The sequence below is a fragment of the Vicia villosa genome, linkage group LG5 (assembly GCF_029867415.1).
Source record: "Vicia villosa cultivar HV-30 ecotype Madison, WI linkage group LG5, Vvil1.0, whole genome shotgun sequence".
Taxonomy (NCBI): domain Eukaryota; kingdom Viridiplantae; phylum Streptophyta; class Magnoliopsida; order Fabales; family Fabaceae; genus Vicia; species Vicia villosa.
In genome coordinates this window covers 68,710,247-68,718,570 of record NC_081184.1, presented here as the reverse complement: position 1 = coordinate 68,718,570, position 8,324 = coordinate 68,710,247, and positions in this window count along the sequence as shown.

Below are 8,324 nucleotides of genomic sequence, written 5' to 3'. Positions count from 1 at the left end.
TCACAAAATGTCGCAAATTCGTCCCTAGTTAGAACAACAAATACTGGTGGATCGACGCCAGCAACATTGGTATCGTCACCAATGAATGTACGGTCACCATTTAACCCATTACGACCTCCGTTTCAAGGAATGATACCTCCACTAGGTTTTAACCCTCAGTTTGGAATGCCCACTTCTATGATGCAAGGTTTACACACGAATCCTTCATCATATTCTGACAATATGATGGCAACAAGCACATCAAACTTAGGGAGTCGACCTATGGGCATAGGTTATATTAACCATACATTGCCATATCTAAGTACTACGTTAATGTTGTCAATCCGACAACAAATAGACGAAAGCAACCATGAAATGGTAAATGCCCTTACTCAACAAATGGGAACTGTTTTTACTCCCATGATAAACAATACGAACCAAAGTTATGAAATATTGGCTGGACAAATGGCCAGAATAACAGATTTCTTTGTAGCGCCCCCACAACCAAACCTTTCGACTTCACAAGGGTCGGATGTAAGAGTAGTTGAAACTACGAGAAATGGGGACCAAATTGAGCAAGAGATCCCTAGAGTAGTACAAAGACATCAAGATGCTGATCAGGTTCTTAGAAATATCCAGCAAGATGTCAATGTTGGACATAATAATATCTCTAATGTAGTCGAACAAATTTTAGTTCAGAATGGAATAAATGTAGGTTTGCACAGACCTAATTTTGTTTCCCCATTGTCAGAGTATGTAAGGCAAACAGAATTGCCTAGGGGTTGGAAAATCCCAAAATTTACCAAATTTGCCGGTGAGACTGGCGAATTGACAGTCGAACATATTGCTAGGTTCCAGACAGAGGCTGGAGAATTAGCAAACAATGAGAATTTAAAGATGAAATATTTCCCAAGTTCTTTAACAAAAAATGCTTTTACTTGGTTCACGACCTTACCTCCACAATCTGTATTTTCATGGAATCAGTTAGAACGATTGTTCCATGAACAGTTTTATATGGGACAGTCGAAGATTAGTTTGAAAGAATTAGTTGGAGTTAGGCGAAAGGGTACAGAAACGGTCGATGACTACCTAAACCGTTTCAGGTTATTGAAAGCTAGATGTTTCACACAAATTCCTGAACATGAGTTAGTCGAAATGGCTGCAGGTGGGTTAGATTATTCCATAAGTAAGAAGATAGATACCCAACATTTAAGGGATATGGCACAACTGGCAGACAGGGTACGTCAAGTCGAAAGGCTAAAAGCTGAAAAAGCCAGAGTTAGTAAATATCATAAGAAAGAAAAGATAGCTTATGTTACTGCAAATGAGTTCGACTCTGATAGTGATAGTGAATACGAGGAGGGAGAAGTTAATGTGGCTGAATTAAAGCCAGGACCACCATATATCTGTAAATTACTCAAGCCCTCAAAAGATAAAAATCCGATCGAAAGTAAAAATGAAAAATTTTCTAGTAAAACGTATTCATTTGATATAACAAAATGTGATGAGATATTTGATTTGTTGGTAACTGACGGGCAAATTATAGTACCCCCAGGACTTAAAAATCCTCCTCTTGAACAAAAGAAAAAAAGAGGATTTTGTAAATTTCATAATTTCTTGGGTCATAAGACTTCTCAATGTGTCCTTTTCAGGGATTTGGTGCAGAAAGCTTTGAAAGAAGGAAGGCTACAGTTTGGAGAAAAACTAAAGTCATCAATGCAAGTTGATAATGATCCCTTGCAAGTCGAAGAAGCTCACTATACTGAGCTTGCTGATGTGATGATGGTCGAAACTACTGATGATTTCGGTGGAAAGAAAGACGGTGCTACTGATGGCAAAGTCTTGAACATGGTGTATCCTGAACCAAGAGAGAGCCTTCTGAAATTCCTTGAGAGGTGTCACAACAACAACTCTCAAGTTGGATTATGTCCAAGGTGTGATGTTGTTTTCAATGTTGATGCTGCAAACAAAGTGAGGTTCGACCCTCGTCGAGGGAAGAATCGTCAATTCATGTATACAGGGGAAAACAGTGGTCGAAGGGCTGGAGAATACAGGAAGCTATTTGAAAAGCCAAAGACTTTCCGCCCTAAGACGGATGTCCCTGAGGATAAGTGGGTGAAACCCATTAACTTCAGAGGAGGTAAACGTCCAGAATGGCAGATCCAAGGTGTTGGAACAAATGCTGAAGGCTCTTGGACTGATAGTAGATCTAAGAGGAAAGATTACATATCTCCAAACTACAAAGGAAAGAATCCTATGACTCGAACGCAGTGGAGGCGTTACCAGAGAAGCCATAAGAATGGCCAGGAAAGTTCGAAGATGATGCAAGCAGGTTTTTCTCATTATCAGCCAAAACCTTTTCAGAGGAAGTTGACTGAAGAACAAGCCAAAGTGGCAAATGAGAGACTAGTTGCAAGAATGATCCTGGGAAAAAAGCTCATCAAAGAATTAGTCGACGGTGACACTCCGACTCTCAATACAGGAAAAGAGCCTGAGTATTCTCCACTGTCGGACGAAGAGGTAGACGACAACTTTGACATAGAATCAGATGAGTTGTTAATTGACTGTGGAATTGTATATGTACTTCCAGCAGAGTTCTACAGAATATTTGAGGTGTCTGAGAATGAAGATGATTTTCTTCCAGACGAAAATGTGGAAGAAACACCTGTTTGTTACTATGTAATGGGAAAAGGAGTAGTGGAAGAACAAAAGGCCGTGTTTGAGAAGCCAGGTCGAGGAATGATGTATCATTTGAAGCCTTTATTCATAAGGGCAAAGGTAGATGGTGTTCTAATAAACAAAGTGTTTGTCGATGGTGGGGCTGCTGTGAACTTAATGCCCTATTCTTCACTTCAGAAAGTGGGTAAGTCTGACAAAGATTTAAGGCCCCATAATATGGTGCTGTCTAATTATGAGGGCAAGACAAGTGGAATACTGGGAGTGATTCAGGTAAAATTGGCTGTTGGTTCGACTGTCAGGTCAACCATCTTTATGGTGATTGCATCCCAAGCAAACTTTAAATTACTCCTGGGTCGAGAATGGATCCATGGCATAGGGGCAGTTCCTTCGACTTTGCATCAGCGTGTGGCTATTTGGAGGCCAGATGGTATAGTTGAAAATGTTGAGGCTGACCAAAGCTATTACAAAACTGAGAGTGGTCGCAGGCATTTTGACCATCATCTAGCAAATGTAGCCCCTTGCTACAAAGCAGAAGAGGTGTATTCTTCTGATGAAAGTGTGTCTAAGTATCTGAACTTGGACCCAAATTATGGTTTTATTTGGAATAAGGAAGATCCCAATGAACCATTGAATCATGAAAGTCCTCCAGAGCAGAGGACAACAGTCAAAGATGATGACCACTGAGTCAGAATACCTGGCTCGAATAACGGCTTATTTGGCCGAAAACAAGAGAAAAACGGCTTTAGAAGCCGAATTGGAGAAAAACATGGCTTTTGAGGACATGATGGTAAAAAGTGAAAATAATCAAGAAGTCGATCACCAGGTCGAAAGATTTGATGGGATATACGATGACAAACCTTTAGGCTTCAAGATGGATCCGTTGGGATCAGTAAAAAGAATGCAGGCTCAAGATCCTCTTGAAGAAATTGACTTGGGTGATGGAGTCACTAAAAGACCTACGCATGTAAGTACAAAACTTACAAGTGATCTCAAGACCAAGTTGATTCAACTTTTGAAAGAATATAAAGATTGTTTTGCATGGGATTACAATGAAATGCATGGTTTAAGTCGAAGTGTGGTAGAACATCAATTACCTTTAAACCTAGGAAAGAAACCTATCAAGCAACTTCCTAGAAGATTTGCGCCGGAGGTTATGGAAAAAATCAAAGTAGAAATTGAAAGATTGCTGAGAAGCAAGTTTATTCGAACTGCGAGGTATGTCGAATGGTTAGCTAATATAGTGCCTGTCATAAAGAAAAATGGTAGCCTTCGTATATGCATAGATTTAAGAGATTTAAATAGTGCTACCCCTAAAGATGAATATCCCATGCCTGTTGCTGAGATGTTAGTCGATTCCGCAGCCGGATTTGAATATCTCAGCTTATTAGATGGATATTCAGGTTATAACCAAATTTTTATAGCTGACGAAGATGTACCTAAGACGACGTTTCGATGCCCAGGTGCTTTAGGTACTTATGAATGGGTAGTAATGCCTTTTGGTTTAAAAAATGCTGGAGCTACGTACCAACGAGCTATGAATTCCATGTTTCATGATTTTAGTGACAAATTTATGCAGGTTTATATTGATGATATTGTAATAAAATCTAATTCTGAGAATGGTCATTTAGACCATCTTCGACAGTCTTTTGAAAGAATGAGGAAATATGGACTAAAAATGAATCCTTTAAAATGTGCTTTTGGTGTACATGCAGGGGATTTCCTGGGTTTCATGGTTCACAAGAAAGGTATTGAGATAAACCAGAACAAGACGAAAGCAATCTTGGAGCTTTAGGCGCCAGAAACAAAGAAACAACTCCAGTCATTGTTGGGGAAGATTAATTTCTTGAGGAGATTTATCTCAAATCTAAGTGGCAAAACGAAGATCTTTTCACCACTTGTGAAGCTCAAGAATCAAGATCAATTCAAATGTGAGTAAGAACATCAACAGGCATTCGACCAAATAAAAGCTTATTTAACTAAGCCTCCTATTTTGTTGCCCCCCAATAGGACAAAAAGAATGAAGTTGTACATAGCTGCATCAGGTTCGATAATTGGGAGTATGTAAGCCCAAGAGGATGATAATGGCGTCGAAAGAGCTATATATTATCTAAGTCGAACCTTAGTGGATGCTGAAACTAGGTATAATGATATTGAAAAATTATGTTTATGCTTGTACTTCTCGTGTAATAAACTTAAGCAATATATAAAACCTGTTGATGTGTATGTGTCCTCTCATTTTGATGTTATTAAACATATGTTGTCTAAACCAATTTTGCATAGTCGAATTGGTAAATGGGCCTTGGCGCTAACTGAATTCTCCTTAACATATGTTCCTTTAAAAGCTATGAAAGGACAAATCGTGGCTGATTTTATAGTCGAACATGGGTTAGTTGAACTATCAGCAAATCTGGTCGATCAAACTAACTGGAAGTTGTTTTTTGACGGTTCTAGTCATAAAAATGGCTCAGGCATTGGAGTCCTGATTATTTCTCCTCAAGGACTTCCAACCAAGTTCCACTATAAAATGAAGGATGTATGTTCTAATAATGAAGTCGAATACGAAGCTTTGATAACTGGTTTGAAAGCCCTAATAGACTTGGGGGCAAAGCGAGTTGAAATTCGGGGTGATTCTGAGCTTGTGATTCGACAAATCAAGAAAGAATATAAATGCATTAAAGAAAATCTAATAGTGTACTATGCAATAGTGGTACGCTTGTTAGAGAAATTTGAACATGTTGAGATCTTGCATGTACCAAGATCTGATAATTATATTGCCAATGAATTGGCACAGATTGCTTCTGGGTATAGAGTTTCTAAAAGTAAGTTAGAAGATATGGTCGATATCAAAGAGAAGGAAACTCATGAAATGTTAGACAAGTTGGGACAATTGTCGACGTCAAAACTCGGGGGGGGGGGGTAGAAAACAAAGTTAAAAGTGAAGATTTGCATGCCTTGGAAATTTTTGTCATCGACAATATGACAGTTTCTGATTGGAGAAACCCATTGGTCCAGTACTTAAGTAATCCAGTCAGAGGAACTGATCGAAAGATCAAATACAGAGCTCTAAACTATGTGATATTGGGAAATGAATTATACAAGAAAACAGCTGAAGGTGTATTGTTGAAATGCTTAAGTGAAGCTGAAGCATATTTGGCCGTGTCAGAGGTTCATAGTGGTGTTTGTGGAGCTCATCAGTCAGGCCATAAAATGAAGTGGTTGTTGTTTAGACAAGGCTTATATTGGCCGACAATGTTGAAAGATTGTATTGAATATGCAAAAGGGTGCCAAGAGTGCCATAAATTTTCAGGTATCCAACATGTTCCAGCTAGTGAGTTGCATTTTATTGTCAAACCTTGGCCTTTTAGAGGATGGGCTTTGGATTTAATAGGAGAAATCAAACCTGCATCTTCTAAACAACAAAGATTCATTTTAGTGGGAATAGATTATTTTACTAAATGGATAGAAGCAATTCCCCTGGTTAATGCTGATCAAGAAGCAGTGATTAGTTTTATACAAAAACATATTATTTATAGATATGGGATTCCAGAAACTATCACTACTGATCAGGGATCAATCTTTATTGGTCGAAAGGTGCAAGCTTTTGCAGCAGAAACAGGATTTAAATTGCTAACATCCACTCCTTATTATGCTCAGGCCAATGGTCAAGTCGAAGCTGCTAATAAAGTTATTATAAACTTGATAAAAAAAACATGTAGGGAGGAAGCCAAAAAACTGACATCAAACGCTTGACCAAATCCTTTGGGCTTGTCGAACATCACCAAAGGAAGCAATAAACACTACCCCATTTCGTTTGACCTTTGGGCATGACGCTGTGTTGCCTGCAGAAATTCATCTACAGTCGGCTAGAATTCAACGACAAAACAATCTTTCGACAGAGGAGTACTGGAGTATGATGTTAGATGAATTAGTAGAGTTAGACGAAGAACGACTAATAGTGTTGGATAGGTTAATAAGACAAAAGAAAAAAGTGGCGAAAGCTTACAATAAGAAAGTAAAAGAGAAAACATTTGTAGTAGGTGATTATGTGTGGAAAGTTATTCTACCCATGGATGAAAGGAATAAATTATTGGGTAAATGGTCCCCAAGTTGGGAAGGGCCGTTTAAAATTTTGCAAGTATTTTCAAACAACGCATATGAAATTGAAGAACTTAATTCAGATGGTCGAATCTTGAGGATAAATGGTAAATATTTGAAAAAATATAAACCTATACTTCACGAAATTCGCATAATAGAATAAAGCCAAAGATTATATTAAAAATGGCTGAAAACTGAGCCAGTCATTACAAAAAGATCATTAGAAAGTACATGGACAGTCAGTTGAAAATAAAAATTACAAAGTAGGAAAGTTGTTCCTAAAATAGGCTAGCTTGGCCGACTCAAAGTCAATTTTAGAGTCAAGTCGAGACAAGTTTTGTCTAAGTTGTCGAATGCTACTTTCCAATTTGAGGGCATTTTCACCATGACCAAGTCCTTTCAAAACCTCTTGATTAACAGTTTCAGGCGAAGGGATTTCCTCAGTTTGAGCCAAAGTGATTTTCTCTTGTTCAAGATCTTGAATCTTCTTGTTGAGAGCATCAATTTGGGCCTTATAGTCAGCAATCTTGCTGTCGATTTCTCCTTCCTTGTCAGAAAACTTTAAAGTTTTCTCCTGAAATTCTTCAACCTTCTTAGTCGAGGCTGCACTGGCATCCCATTCTCTCTCCATTTCGTACTCTTTGTTCTTTGCCTGTCGATTGATGTTTTTCTTTGTGATGAGGTCTCTCCAGAGCTGGTCGAAGTACGCCTCAAAATCAAAGAAGAACTGAGCAACAACTGCTGGAAGAGAAGCTTTAATGAGTGAATCTAATAACTTGCGAATGTCTCCACCAAGATGTTCAGAAATCTCAAGGACAGCAAGAAACTCAGGTTCGTTTAGGTGGGCTTTTAGTTGGCACATAGCATCGACAAGAGAAGCATCGATTTCAGCATCAGGATTAGTTGACTGAGCAGGAATATCAAGAGAACTTGGCCGCAGCTTCTGAAGTCAAAAGAGAGCTTCTAAAGGATTAGTCTTCTTCAAGTCCAGAATCTCCTCCTGACTAAGAGAACTGTTGGAGTTAGTGTCATCAACAGTAGGATGTTGTTTGGACTGAGAAATGGTATTGTATTCTGGACGAGAGGCATGGTCAGCAACTTCAACATTTTTAATTGCAGGTTGAGCTTGGTCGATGATGGGATTGTCTTGGGGCTCCGTTCGACTTCGACCTGGAGTATTAGCTGAATCAGTGGTGCTTCCAAAAGCGTCAGTCCTCTGAGGACTAAAAAGGTTAGAGTCAGGAGCAGCCTCAGTAATTTTTTCAGCAACCTCAACGATCTTCTCTTGAGTGTGGTCGACAGTTGATGTATTCTATTTTAGAGGAAACAGATTAGAAAATAATTTGTTGAAAGAAATACATTAAAAGATGGTGCTAAGTTACCTCAGGAAGAACTGGAGACGAAGAAGAGATTATTGTTGGAATTTTTTGGGACTGGACAACAACTTTAGGAATGTTTTTAACACCCTTTCGTTTCTTTGTTGGAGTCGGAAGCGGAGGTCGTGAAAAAATTTCACTTTCTTGATTTGGTGGAGACGTAGTTTCGTCTGAGTCAGCAGGAACTACCAGCTA